Raw genomic sequence first — 15,878 nt, forward strand, 5'->3', positions numbered from 1 at the left:
GCACAGAGAGATAATTTCACCCTGGGAAAGTTGCTGATTTGAAAGCTTCTGGAGTGACAGAGGCCTTGCCTTCGCAATCCAGTGGCTCTTTTGAATTACAGAAGTTAATAGAATAATGTTAAAAAAGTAGCCTCTCCCTTTGAATCAGCCATCCTCTTTTTTTCTCTGCTCTTTTTAATGTGCATGTACAAGATTATCATAAATGTTTAGGTGTTCAGTACCATCACCATTGTGGCATAGTACACATTTACTAGAAAACAGAGCATGCATCCTGCAAGCATCAATACAATCCTGACCCCCTACTTGTGAGTTTGTGCTTATCGTAATTCAGGAGCTTCACATACACACTTCTCTACACAGTGGATAGCACCACACAAGACTTACATGCCTAAAGAAATCCTAAATGTAGCCCACTAGACATAACAGGAAGTATTAGAGTTCTTGCATCCATTACCAAAGGAAATGATGTCCTTTAATGTTCACAAATGCTACTGGTTGCAGAGAAGCCTCCCCAGACTTGCATATAATTAGCAGGGGATAGAATGACACACACCCTGCTTACGGCCCAAAATTTTAGCATGAGGGTGGCACACAGAGGGTAGTGTGCCGGCACTGGATGCAAAGCTGAGAGAAGAGCACACACTCCGTGGCCTACAGGTCACTTTGGGCTTAAGTGGAGAAGAAGGCACGTAGCTGTGTTCTCCTTCCCTCAAGTGACTGGTCCTGGCTAAGCCCTCACAGTCCAGTTCTAGCTCTGAACTGAAGTGCAGAGGGCAGGGAGGGAGCTTGGCTGCAGAAAAAGTGCCGTCACGCACCTTCGTTCAAGCGAGCACTGTGGCTCAGCTTGGACTGAAGAGAAGGGGAACAGTTGCATGCTTGCCTTCAACTCTAGTAATACTGTTTCTAACTGTTTGATTTGAAGTTTGTGCCAGAGGTGCACAGGAAGGTAAGTGTTGAATGGGTGGGTGAGGAAAAAAGCAGGAAACACATGGCCTCCCACATTAACTATTATTATTATTATTTAAAAAACTTACCATTTAAGACAATGCACAATGTGTGCATGAACTAATCAAGTTAAATCAATTAATCTGAAATTGGAGGTCCACCTGATATCAATTGTTAACTGTTACTTTTTTTAAAAAAAAAAAATCATACTGCTTGGTCCTCCAAAATCATAATGCTTTGCTCACAGATCTTTTGATACCTTGTCAATTAGCTTTTATTTTTTTCTGTTCCATGCTACATTAAATAGAAGCTAAGCTGTGGCTGAGGAGTAGCACTGAATGGGCTTAGCCTGGCAGAGATCTGCATAAAGGGGCCACAGCTGGGACTGCCAGAAGCAAAATGTGGTCAGTGAACTCTACAGTACCAAACAGTGACCTGCAGCTGAATTCTTTAGTCCTGATTATAACAGGAGTATATTTGCTTTTACAAACAAAAGGGCATTTCAGAAGCACATTAGTCTGGAAAAGTGTTTTTGTTACAGCAGATGGAAGATAGTTGCCATCTGAGAACCACATCACATTACATACCACAGTATAGTTAAGGTTGTTAAAAAACCAAACCAAACCCAGGAACACTTCTTTCCACTGCAATTATTAAACTGCAATAACATTACTTTACCTTCAAAGCCTTTAAACGAGACATGGAGCTTCCACTGCTCTGTATCTTGTTCCCTGGTAACGCACAGCTTTCTACAGCACAAGATCTGATGTCATGATACTATGTGTTTTCCTGGCCAAGTTATCAGCTGATATTCCAAGCCTCAGAAACGCACAGAATGACCACACTACACGTTGTGTACAAATAGACATTACTGGGAAGAGAAAGGAAGTGACATGTAGGACCAGCTCTGCTATTAGATAGGGCAAAGAGACCCACCACAGGTGGCAGATTTTAGGGTACCTCTAAGCGTATCAAATTGACAATTAACTCATTTATACTTTAAGCAAAGTGGTGGCAACTCTGGGGCTCTTCTCATGACCAGTTAGCCCCCCAACAGACTGAAATTTCAGCCAGCTGGAAACTGCTGGGCTCACTAAGCTAGGAAATAAATGAGATAGAGAGATGACATGTTACTTCTTTATTTGTGATATTCTTTTAAAACAGAGCATAAACAGAAAGTGATTCCATCCAATGACACAGGAATGAATTTCCTGCTGTGCAACGGGACTTCCTCCCCCACCTTACATCCCCCCATCTGCCCTGGAGAGTCTATAGAGGAGAAGATTTTAGGGAAGTGAGGGACTTTGCGGGGAGGGGAAATTAATTCCGTTGATGGCACCTCTTCTATTGGCAGACAGCCATCATTAGATTTCATCTAAGGTAAGATCTTAAATAAGAATTTGGTAGTGATAAGATGACTGTTCAATGCATCTCTGATCATAGGCTTGTTTATTACATTTCTAAACTGCCCAGTAGATGATGCTCTCTGGGAGGTTCACAAAGCAACACTTAACTATAAAATACAATAGCGTCATTGGATCCAAAGTAGCACCAGGGTAGACAGGATAGCAGAAGGTGACTTTCCGACCCCCTTCTCCCTCTGGCAGCTCCTCAAAAAGCCCCCACTTAGGATTATGGGACCCTCATGAATGACATGGACTAAGGGGGTTGACCAAAAATCAGGCGGAGGAACCTACCATGGGCAAGGGACTGCCAACCCCCTTCCACTGGCATTTCTCTGGATCTATCCCACATTCTGCATGGAAGAGTTTACTTTAAAACGAACAAAAAGAACAAAGCAGAAGTACATTTTTAAAGAGAAATACGTCTAGTCCATAATTTAAACCCCTAATGTTATTAACTAGGAGCATGTACCCGTCAGACTAAATGTCAGAATGTGATGCCCTTTTGTAAAGAATCAGTTAGAGCTGGTTAATCTCCTGAATGACTTCACAAGTTCATTCTGCTTTAGTAGTAAAACGATCAAATTATCATCCCATTTTTTGGATGAAAATTAATCTGAAAACAATTCAAAATAGTTGCTTAGTGTGTACTTACCTTCTAATAAAACCTACATCTCAGAATATGTATTAAAGTTATATTAAACAATAATGAACTTCTAAAAAATGATTAAATAGAATCTTCCTCACTAGTTAAACCGATTTAAATAATTAAAATTGACTCCTTCAGAGAAGTGTTTTAAATCATGATTGAAATTAGGGATGTGCTCCGCTTCTAATCGGACTGGCGAATTAGAAGCGGAGCGGGGTGCTTCGCCTCCCCTTAAGGCAGAGGTGAAGAGGATTGGGGGGCCGGTGGAGCATGGTGAAGAGGATCGAGGTGAAGGCGGATCCTTCGCCTCGATCCGGAGCTCCGCCGGAAAGGTAAGTGGGGTTTACCGGGCCCTGCCGCTGTTGCTGTCGCCCATGCGGCGACAGCAGCAGGGCCCGGTAAATCCCCCCTTTCCCTTACCTGCCTCCGTCCGCGGTCCATCGGCTTCTTCAATTGAGCCCACGGTTCAACCAGGAAGTCTGGGCCGCAGGGCCCGGTAACCCCCCCCTCTCCTGGCCTTACCTGGCACCACTCCCCTCCGATTCGGAGCCGGAGCTCCGCAGCGAAGAGGAGCGGAGTATGGGCAGAGCGGCACGGAGTGGGCCGATCCGAAATTTTCGGATCAGCCCGCGGAGCAGGGGGTCCGTGCACACCCCTAATTGAAATCATGTTTGAAATCAATTTGACTTAAATCAAATCAACCCTCCTGTGGACAATTGGTTATTCATATGTGCCTTACAAGCACCACCTTGAGTAATTCTCAATTGCTACCGGGGTACTGAATGCTTATAATGCTTATAAGCACCTCTGGAACTTCCCTTTTTGTCTTTTGTAGCTTAAGGTGCAGCTGTCTGAGTCACCATTGTGTCATCTTCTTTCCCACAGTGCCGCACCTGATTTTTGTGGGTAGCATGCTTATAGTCTTCCTTTGGGCACAGGGGAACCTCAAAAAGGCCTTCTGCTCTCCTCCATTTCTATGAATGTAAAAGTAATTACACTGCAGCCCTGGTGAAACATGATGGTATGTCATTTTGCCGTGCCACATTGGTCAGTATACAATGCTGTAGGCTTTCATTTACTGCCACAGGAAGTCTTTCCAAATGACAGGCAGGCAGCTATGAGTGCTGATCCTTTACGAAAGAGTATCACGTTCTGACATTAGGTCTGATAGGTAAGTGCTCCTAGTTAATCACATTAGGGCAAAGAAGTGGTTTAACTTATGGACTGAGTGGCCAACAAGCCCTCTCCCCACTTCTCAGCTGATTCCTCCCCTTTCCCCACTCTTCACAGCCCACCTGAGGAACGCTGTAAACAAATGAGAAGCATGCCTATTGGTGTGCTCCTCATCCATTTCTAGTGCTTAGCAGTGGGCAGCAGCGTAGGCATGGGATCACAATGGGACTTGAAATGGACTGGACGTTTAAAGAGAAACTACATTAAAGGTACTTTGGGCTTGTTTCCTTGTACACATCAAATGGCTTCAGACAACTAAAGCAAGGTTCAGAGGATTGTTTTATGTTTCTTGAGATAGTTCTTCAAGTCAGGCAATGGGGATTTATATCAAATCCTGACCAGCTTGTAACTCACCAAGCTGAAACTGCCCACAAGCCATGTTTTGCGGCCTTCCAGGTGCTTGACGACTTCCCTATTTTTGCAGTAACATGCCAGGAGATTTGCAGAGCCCTTTGCAAGCATCATATATTGCTTGTTGACTGTATTTGGTCACAACAACTGCAGGCCTGATTTATAGCTTTCAGTGAAACACATATCTACATTTTTGAACCTACTAGTTGATTTAAGACACTTTTAATATGAAGTATCAGGCCTGAAACTGTGCACAGATGCTCTTGAAGATCTCAATGGGTTTCCCTTGCTTCAATGAACAGTGAATGTGGCTTGTCTACAATAATGCAAGAGTCTCTCAAAAGCGACTATTTTTGTCTAAGCAACTGAACCAGCTTAATTCATCCTGCCAGACCAATGCGATGCTATAAATAAACTACAGTGTCTACAGGTGAAAGCAGGTGAAGCTTCCCTGAAAGCACGATATGTGTGCGCGTGTGTGTACCTGTATGTATAATACACGTACACATGCAGAGTTATATTTGCCTCCAGAAGATTATTGAACAGAATTAGGGCAACAAGCAGGAAAAAATGGACAACAATAGTTTAAAAGGTAAAACAAATAGGCAAAATGTAAAACATGTCAGTCCATCTAATAGATTTTACAGAAGTAAAAAGAGTATGCAAGTCTGCCATATCAGCCTATGTTGTATGAGGATACAATTGCATTCAATATCTCAATAGCTCTACAAATAGTTTATATACATAATTAAAGAATGACCTGGAAATTTAAACACATCTGAAAATTAAAATAGTATTTTACTGTAGGTAGTCTCTCTGCCTTCAAATAAAAGTTTGGTATGCAGGCCATCCATGCCAATGCTTCAGACCACAAAATTAGTCTTCCTGTGATCATTATCACATGAGTTCATTGGAACCAATTTCCCAATAAGCTTACAAGTAAATACATCCTCAATGTTATCTAAAGGCATATTGTTACTCCTCTGACATCCTCAGAGCAAAATAGCTAATAATATTCATACCTAAATCCTACAGAGTCACAGAGACATCATAAGAACATAAGAAGAGCCATGCTGATCATACCATGGATCTATCTAATGCAGCACTCTGTTCATGCTGTGGCCAATCAGCTGTTGACCAGGGACCCACAAGCAGGACACAATGCAACAGCACCCTCCTGGTCATGTTCCCCAGCAACTGATGCATATAGGCTTACTGCCTCAGATATTGGAAGTAGCACATAGCCATCAGGACTAGTAGCCACTGATAGCCTTCTCCTGCAGGAATTTATCCAACCCCTTTTTAAAGTCATCCAAATTGGTGGCCATCACTACAACTTGTGGTAGTGAATTCCATAGTTTAACTATATTTGTCCTGAATCTCCCACCAATCAGTTTCACCCTGAGTTCTAGCATTATGGGAGAAGGAGAAAAATGTCTCCCTATGTACATTCTCCACACCATGCATAATTTTGTACACCTCTATCATGTATCTCATTTTTTTCAAGCTAAACAATCCCAGCTGCTGCAACCTTTCCTCATAGGGGAGATGCTCCAGCCCCTTGATCATTTTAGTTGCCCTTTTCTGCACTTTTTCCAGCTCTAAAATATCTTTTTTTAGGTGTGGTGGCCAGAAATGTTCACAGTATTCTAAGTGTGGTTGCACCATAGATTGGTATAAAGGCTGTATGATATTGTCAGGTTTATTCCCAATTCCTTTTCTAATAATCCCTAATGTTGAGGTTGCATTCTTTACAGTGGCCACACAGAGCATAACATCTGCACATCAATATTATCATGAAAATTATTTTACAATGTGTCATATTATAAGCTAACAAGCATTTTACAATCAGCACAAATATCCAGGTTGCATCTGTTTACATTGCAAAGATGTAGATATACCCATGCCTGAATTAACATTTTCAGGAAAGGGAGTCTGAGGAACTAAGACAAATAATGGTGCTAAGAGATTAAGTTCTAGAACCTACTGACAAACAAATCACCAGGTCTAGATGGTATGAGTGTGAGAGTTCTTAAATAATTCAAATGTAAAAATGCTGATCTTTCAATAAAAACATGTAACATGTCCCCGAAATCAACCTCTGTACCGAAGGACTGGAAAGTGGTCAATGTGATGACAATTTTAAGAAGAAAAAGGGAATCCAGGAAATTCTGACTGGTTAGGCTCCTGGTAAATGGGTGGGAAGTGTTATTAAATATAAAATTATCAAGCATATAGTAGGATGTCTTACTGAAGGATTGACATTGCTTCTACGAAGGTATCTGTCTCATCAACAGATCTTAGAATTCTTTGAGAGTGTCAATAAGCATGTGAATAGGAGTGACCCAGGAGATATTGCATACTAGAACTTCCAAAAGTCTTTTGACAAAGTCGGTCACCAAAGATTCCTGAACAAAATTAGCAGCAATGAGACAAAAGGAGAGACCCCTTAAGCATCACTACCTGGTTATAGAAGCAGAGAGTCAGAATAAATGGACAGTTATTTCAATGGTCTGATCCAGCAGGGGTCTTCTTATGTAGTATTAGGAGTCCTGACAGTGAAATGAGTGCCCCACACTCTAGAAACAAGAAGTTAACTGAGCCTGCAATAGTGTTGGGGTTAGAAATTACTAGAAGCCAACATGGATTTGTCAGGAACAAATCCTGTCAGACTAATTTGATCTCATTTTTTGATAGGATAACCTCCCTTGTGGACTGTGGGAATGCTGTGGATGTCATATATCTTGACTTCAGCAAAGCTTTTGACAAAGTACCACATGACATTCTGATTAACAAACTAGCTAAAAGTGGGCTAGATGGAACAACTATTAGGTGGATCCACAGTTGGCTACAGAATCGGACTCAAAGAGTACTTATCAATGGAACCTTCTCAAACTGGGGAGAGGCAACGAGTGGGGTGCCGCAGGGCTCAGTCCTGGGCCCAGTGCTCTTCAACATTTTTATTAATGATTTGGACGAGGAGGTGCAGGGAACGCTGATCAAATTTGCAGATGACACCAAATTGGGTGGGATAGCTAATACCCTGGAAGACAGAAACAAACTTCAAAGTGATCTTGATAGGCTGGAGTGCTGGGCTGAAAACAACAGAATGAAATTTAATAGGGATAAATGCCAAGTTCTACATTTAGGGAATAGAAACCAAATGCACAGTTACAAGATGGGGGACACTTGGCTCAGCAATACTACAAATGAGAAAGATCTTGGAATTGTTGTAGATCACAAGCTGAATATGAGCCAACAGTGCGATATGGCTGCAAGAAAGGCAAATGCTATTTTGGGCTGCATTAATAGAAGTATAGCTTCCAAATCACGTGAGGTACTGGTTCCTCTCTATTCGGCCCTGGTTAGGCCTCATCTAGAGTATTGCGTCCAGTTCTGGGCTCCACAATTCAAGAAGGACGCAGACAAGCTGGAGCGTGTTCAGAAGAGGGCAACGAGGATGATCAGAGGTCTAGAAACAAAGCCCTATGAAGAGAGACTGAAAGAACTGGGCATGTTTAGCCTGGAGAAGAGAAGATTGAGGGGAGACATGATAGCACTCTTCAAATACTTAAAAGGTTGTCACACAGAGGAGGGCCAGGATCTCTTCTCGATTCTCCCAGAGTGCAGGACACGGAATAACGGGCTCAAGTTAAAGGAAGCCAGATTCCGGCTGGACATCAGGAAAAACTTCCTGACTGTTAGAGCAGTGCGACAGTGGAATCAGCTACCTAGGGAGGTTGTGGGCTCTCCCACACTAGAGGCATTCAAGAGGCAGCTGGACAACCATCTGTCAGGGATGCTTTAGGGTGGATTCCTGCATTGAGCAGGGGGTTGGACTCGATGGCCTTGTAGGCCCCTTCCAACTCTGCTATTCTATGATTCTATGATTCTATGAAATACAAATATTCTTCTCTCTCTCTCTCTCTCTCTCTCACACACACACACACACGTATCTACATGTACATCTGTTTTGGAAGAATTGTAGCACACTAACTCATGAAGCAACTACTCATAAATTCTTAACTATCAAACTTCAGAACTAAAATTAAGAGAGGGAAATGCTTTATAACTACAATGGGCTGTGAGCTTTTAGGGATTTGGAAGTAAACAGATATAACCTAGGTAAGTATATGAGGAACTAACTGAAGTAGTACAAAAGGAGAAACCTCTGGAAGTTATAAATAACTGACAAAAACTGAGGAAGTAATGCAGATGAACCACATCAACATGTTAAAGGAATTAAAGGAACTTTTAAAAAATCTTATATTGTGAAATAAAGATACTGTATAAAACTCATAATAAATACATGTGTGTATTTGAATTCTTAAGTCTATATATTAACCTCTCTTTCCCAGTTATTATTTGTACCATGAAGCTGGAAGATATAAACTTTAGTAATAAGGAGCAAGACATCACAGTACCATCACTCTGATCTCTATGCTTACACACACACACACACACACACACACACACACATCCATATACATATAGGAGGATATTATCAATGGAGAAAATTTAGTACCTCTAACCCCTGGTCACATAGGAGTAGCTTTTGTTTTGTTTTTTAAAGTAAAAACAACAATACCAGATATAAGCTTTGTTTTTCACATCTAACACAGACCAAAATAATTCAAGTATCATACTGTCCAAGGGAAAACAAGACAGGAAAAGTCTATAAGCGCCATCTGCAAAAGAAAAAGAAAAAAGGAAGCCCATTCTGTGATGCAAAGGCAATTATTTGCCACATGACAATGAAACTACTACTTTTTTCACCATAAGATGATCTTGCACCAGGAGTCTGGAAACAAAGGTTGAACTATATATAAACACACCCACATTCAAGGATTTCCACTCTCTGGGCAGTCCTATAATTCTGGGCTTATTCATGGATTCAAGAAACTGGGGGAACTAAGTGAGCGGAGAAGGGAGGTCATGTGCATCCAACCAGCCTCCTCCCATACAGGCCCATTAAAAATGGTTTCTAAATCTGATCAGAGATGCCTGCAATCCGTATACACAATAATGTATGGCACTTATGTCTCAAAATCAGAAGAGGTGGGAAGCACATTGTCCTATGTTAGATATTATGCTAAAGAAATGGAGGCTGAGATTAAAGTAGCTGGACCTAAATGCAGAATCGCTGCCCCATCATACTTTTGAGTTTACCAATTAGCCTAAGTATATAAATAGGGACTCAACAGAGGACAAGTGTGATCTTTTACCACTGACAGTCTAATTTCTCTCCAGGACATAGTGTTGGTGCCCTTGCTATATCATATGCAGCATTCACACTTAGCTACCAGCTAAAACATACTGTGTGATTTACTGCAAACAATAAATAAAAACGTGTCTCAATTACACTTGCATAATGAAACACAATATGATATAATGGATCTTCAGAATATTTCTTTGCTTGCAATATGTGGCTTAATGCTAGCTAGCATGATTTGTAATGGAGTTTTTAATCGATTAAGGGCTAAAAGCTAGAGGCTTCTCGGAAGAGACAGGTGAAAAGAGGCTTGGAGATAAGTAAAAATGGTTTACCAATTAATTAACAATTATTACAAAAAGGTTAATCATATATGTAGTGGTTTCCATAATTTTATATCGATGTTTTAAAAATATTTTCCCTCTAAACTGAGAGTTCCTACTTCCTCATTATACCCAGATTTCAAGAATTACCAAGATTATTTAGTGAGAAACTAGCAACCAAAACTAAAGGACAGGTCACACAATTAGCCATTTAGAACCCTGGACAGGACAAATAAGGCCAGGGGCCACAACACTGGCATAGCAGCTTATATTTTAGTGTTGTACCAGTACCCGAACGGACTCCAGTGAGTGCACCAGTGCTACCATACTATCTCAGTCCTAATACAGCAAATGTGTTATTTTTATAAACTGCATAGTGGTTTCTGAAAATCAGTGTCAAGATAAATATTAGATCTTAATCCAAAATTGAATCACGATCATACCAATTTCTCAACCACTACTTGTACAGACAACCGTTTAGCTAATGATAACTTACCAAAGTGGAGATGCAGCTTGGTGGGGCACTGTTAATCTTCCAAGTATCCACTTATGTTATGCAGATAATTTTAACTCTCCCTTGCTGTCCTTGGCCTGCAGATGTGTGGTAAAATTCTCCTCACCATATAGCTACCATATGCCACAGCAGTAAATTACCATGTGGTTAAAGGTCATTTATGCCCATTCCCAAAGTATAATCTATTGACAATGCTATCACTGTGACAACCCAAAATTAAACACAATGCCTTGGAATCCTTCCACCAGTGGGAGCATCCCATTAGTGGAGTTCTATTCACAAGACAGTCTCCATCAGTGGTGAGGCAGGAAGAGGCAACTTTTGCCAATTTCCCCAGCCCCTTGCACCCCCAAATCTGCTACAGAAGGTTGAGGGACCATTCGAAATGGGGGACTGCAGAGGGAGGGAGAAATCAGCAAAAATGCTTCTGCCAGTGGGATCAACTGCTGGATCAAAAACCTTCCATTTATGGAAGGAAGCCTTCCATTTACATAAGGGACACTTAGGATCCAGTCTAACAATATTTGTATGGGAACAATGTGCAATGGATTAAGTCCAGGTGCCCAGTGCTTCAACTGTCACTGTTAACTTTTCATTTTAACAAGACTATTCAAAACCATAATAATTAAGAAGTTGATCGAGGGGTGGGGGGAGACAAAAGATTTTTCAAAGGTGCTCATGTAGAAGTCTTGTTTTGCCAATGTATCAAGTCATTAAAAAAAACCTTTAAAAGAATGCAGATGGGCTACACAAGTATGAGATGCAGCAAACCATTTTCCTTTACAAAATTAGTGTTCAAATGTCAGGGCTTATAACAGGCTTCCTTTAGGCATATACTTTACAGGTTTCTTCAAATGACACAGAATCCAAATTGTACTGAAATCACCTCCACAGAATTCACAACATATGGCCTATTAAGCAGTAACTCACACATTGATATTTCAGAGCCATCTTCTCTGCTCTCTTCTTTTGAAGAGGAAAAACTGCACTTGCTTCTGACACAACAAAAAAGGCAAAAGGAAGGAGGGGGGGGGCAAGTCTTCCAAAGTGGCTAAAAATCTACAACATAACTAATTAGGTTCCAACTTCTAACACAATAGTTGGTGTACTAGGGTCTATTATCAAGTTTATAGCTAAAGGCAGCAGACAATACAACCCTACATTCAATTTAATTACAGCCCATGGCTTTTGCAGCAATGGTGTATTTCAAAGGGTTTAACCACTCATTTATTTCTAGACCATACATAAAATAAGGCAGCTCACTGTCATACAGATTCACCAATTAAAACCTGGCATTTTCTGATCTTTGGGTCTCTGCAAGGAGAACAGTGAGCAAAAAGGAGCCTTTCTCCACACCAAAAGCACAGAAGCCTCATTTAATAGGGAAAATGCTTTCAGGCACCTATGATTCTAGTTTGTGCATTAGGGCTTTGATGTTCACATACTGGGGATAGTGAATTATTTAACTATTTGAGGATAGGAGGATTTGCAAGGTCATAATTTCCTTTCCTGTCCCAATGAAGATAGCTTGAGTCTTGCCCAAGACAAAATACTAAAGTTTCTCTGCCTGTTTTTTTTTTTAAAGACAGACCACTCAACTTTAAATATAAGATTCTGTTGAAGGATTACATTAGTGGTTGCAAAAAAAAAATGGCCTCAAGAGAAGCATCACACAGGTGAAATGACACAAAAACCTAATGAGATAGGAAGTTTTACATACCATTGTAACAGCAAGCGTATGTCACCCAAGTAATCTGGGAGCCCTCAAAAACTCCAGGATAGGGGTTCTAGTACTATGAGAGAGGTATCCAGCTCCATGGCAAGTCACATATTTAGAATGCAGGAGTTCCCAGGTTCCTCTCCAGCTAAAAAGGATCAGGTAGGAAGTGATGGAAAGACCCAGGAGAGCTATTTTCAACCAGACTAGACAATACTGAGCTAGAAAGCGTGACCTGGTGAAAAGCTGCACTCTTATGTTCCTAGGGTAAGAGTCTTGTTCTAAGGACTGGGACAGTGCCTCCACCTACGAACCTCCCTGCTCATTATGATAATCATTATGATAAAAATGTGCCCAACCCTTTCACATCTCACCTGAGCCTTTGTCCTCCACACAACTCTATCAGAACGCAAGTAATGAAAAGCAAATAAATTGTTTACTTATTTCTGGGGCAAGCAAAACAAAAGTAGAGGTTATATAATGGCAAACAACAAAAAACAGGACCAAGAGTCAGTAAGAGAAAACAGTGGCCTATACTGTTGAAACTACTATTTTCTAAAATACTATCTAAAATTCTGGCATAAAAAAAATATACCCCACACCAGCTGGAAAGTACTGGGATGGTATGATACCCTTCACAACCGGAAAACAGACATTTTGCACTCTGAATTAAAGTCACTATCCTTTTCCTGGAGAGTATGTAGCACCACCTTTTCTGGGGTAGAGTCTACACTACTGCTTTATAATGGTATTGCAGTGCACTGACAACTGTTGGGGCACAATCCACATTCCATATACTGTTTTCAAACCACTTTTATAGTGCTATATCCTGCTTGGTGTAGATCTGGCCTAAGTATAATATAAGTAATAAATATATTCTTGTGGCCTCCACAGAAATGCCAGTTCTACAGAGACTTGCAGCTAAGGCAGCAAAGCAGGCATCAGAATCTACTGGCAATTTGACTTTTGGCGTAAGTGCTGGCCTCAGATTTTTGAAGGCCCTTGGGCAAGACACCCACAACGTGCCCCCTCCTTCAGTGAGTCTACCTACTCACTACCATTGTAAAGCTGCTCTTGCTCCTCACCCTCTTTCTCATCATTGCTTGATGGACAGAAAGCAAGCGACCACTGCAACTGCCTGGGCCAGAGCAAGAGGCAAGTGAACAAACAGGTTACAACAGTGAAAAGGAGGAGCAAGTCCAGGGGGCTCTTGTTGGTGGGGGCCTGCAGGGATGTGGGCCCCTGCAAGGTGTCCAACATGCCTGCTGTTGATGCTGGCCCTGTTTGGCATGCTACTGAACCAGTGTGGTGTAGTGGCTAGAGTGTTGGACTGGGAGTCAGGAGATCCGGGTTCTAGTCCCCACTCGGCCATGGAAACCCACTGGGTGACTGTGGGCCAGTCACAGACTCTCATTCCAACCCACCTCAGAGGGTGGTTGTTGTGAGGATAAAGTAGAGAGGAGGATGAGGAGGATTATGTACACCGCCTTGGGTTCCTTGCAGGAAAAAGGCGGGATATAAATGCAATAATAAATAAATAAATAAATAAAATACTGAATGGCATACTGAAGCTGAATCCTGTATATGCTGGTGCATGTGATTGATTGCCTCACCATGGACTCACGCAACTGGATGTTAGCACTGGCTGTCCTTTTTTCAGGAGCCCCTATTGGCTGATATGGTTGCGAGAATATGTCTATTTGCATTCATATCATCTGAACTGAAGAATGAATCTAACATGTATAAGAACATGACATAAAACTGTTAATTAGACCTTGCAGCACTACTGTATTTCATCTTCAATGATTACTCTCACTATTTACTTGTTTGTGTTTTGTGATATTTCCTCTGGTGTAGTGGTCTTGGCAATCTTCACATCCACAGTGCTGAAGATATTCATGACTTCAGTTATGCTTACTTTCCTTCCTTCCTTCTATATATGATGAAGGGATCTCGTTCTCTCAGACTCCAACACTTCAATCTTATGCTATCTCTTCACCTGCAAGAATGCAAGCTGCAGCTTGTGGTAACTATGATTTAACAACTATTCATCTGATAATTTTCATGTTTAAATACTGGTGCAACTATTCACAATTAGCAGAAAAGCACAACTAAGCTATAACAGCATAACAGAAATCTGTGGCTTATGCTGCCATCAAAGTTCTGACTGAAGACCATCTGGTCTCTAAGATAACTTTAGACTTCGTTAACTAAATTCAAAAGCATTGATTATATAGATCTTGACAGTTACAGTAGTAAACAATTAGATCTTGAACATTTCTGAGAAACAATGAAAAATGCAAGACGCAAAAAGCCATGTTACAAAACCTCATTCATCAGCCTCAACTATACTATTGCTTCACCGACATTAGCACTTCAGAAGCATTAAGGACTGAAGTCAAGGTCATACAGGCTCAGTCATGTATGATTAAAATACTATAATGCCTCTTGTGTCTGCTACCTAGAGCAATAAATGGATCAAAGGAACATTTAATATGCTTTCCCGTCATTCAGCTGCTGTCTCCTACGGTGTTTCCGTACCTAGCACACTTCAAGATATCTTGCAGAAAGAGAAAGGTGGATGAAATAACCGTTATAAAAATCTGAATGCAGCATTCCTGAAATTCTAGCACATTTACCTTTGGTAGCTAGTGTCACATTAAGATATCTGAACTTTACATTACCATCTTCGACTTTGCACAACCACACCTCACTTCTAAAAACAAGATATGCAACTTATGTCCACACTTTATGTTGCAAATATAATTGTTATGTATACATAGGTGTTACATCAGTGTTTCCTGCATCTAACAGCAGACAAGTGGGTGTGTCATCCACATTTACATGTTTATCTGTACCCAAACCTACTTACATGCAATGGTTATGGTCCAATGACTCCAATATGCACATATACAAAAATACACAGACATGCTTTCATGTTCTCACATAATGTTCTCAAAGTTCTCAGTGTAGTTTCATCACAAACTTAAACAGGTTTGATCCTCAACAGGATCTGGATGGAAAATACCTAGGAATCCAGATATGCTACTTTAAGTACCTTGAAGGAGGGCAGAACTGAAGCATAACAATCAGATAGATTTTCTTCTATAAGCAGAAAATGTGAAACATTAGCAACTGGGAATTGATTCATGGTATCACAAAAATGAAAAGAGGAAGCTCTGGTATGCAGGAAATGTTGACCATGATGGCCATTATTCTAGAAACCAGGGTTATCTCATGAAACTGATTGGTGGGAGATTCAGGACAGATAAAAATACTTCATCCCAAAGCTCATAGTTAAACTATGGAATTCACTTCCACAAGATGTAGTGATGGCCAGCAATTTGGATGGCTTTAAAAGGGGATTGGACAAATCCATGGATAAGGTGTCTATCAATGGCTACTAGTCCTGATAGTTATATATTACCTCCAATATCAGAGGCAGTACCCCTATGTACACCAGTTGCTGGTGAACATGGGCAGGAGGGTACTGTTGCATTCATGTTCTTCTTGTTGATTTCCTGTGGACAG

The 15,878-nt window shown here is 41.0% G+C and overlaps 1 protein-coding gene across 5 annotated transcripts in view; it reads right to left on the reverse strand.

Moving 5' to 3' along the window:
* Window positions 1–15,878, reverse strand: part of KCTD1 (potassium channel tetramerization domain containing 1) — a 95,070-nt gene that overhangs the window by 37,300 nt on the left and 41,892 nt on the right. The window contains exon 1 of one of the 5 annotated variants that reach the window (XM_063130664.1): window positions 2,643–2,668. The exons of the other annotated variants lie outside the window; for them this stretch is intronic. The gene's annotated coding sequence lies outside the window, so the exon portion shown is untranslated. Of the gene's footprint in view, window positions 1–2,642; window positions 2,669–15,878 lie in introns of those variants that run through there. 5 annotated transcript variants of the gene reach the window in all.

Source organism: Elgaria multicarinata, chromosome 7, assembly GCF_023053635.1.
Source record: "Elgaria multicarinata webbii isolate HBS135686 ecotype San Diego chromosome 7, rElgMul1.1.pri, whole genome shotgun sequence".
Classification (NCBI taxonomy): domain Eukaryota; kingdom Metazoa; phylum Chordata; class Lepidosauria; order Squamata; family Anguidae; genus Elgaria; species Elgaria multicarinata.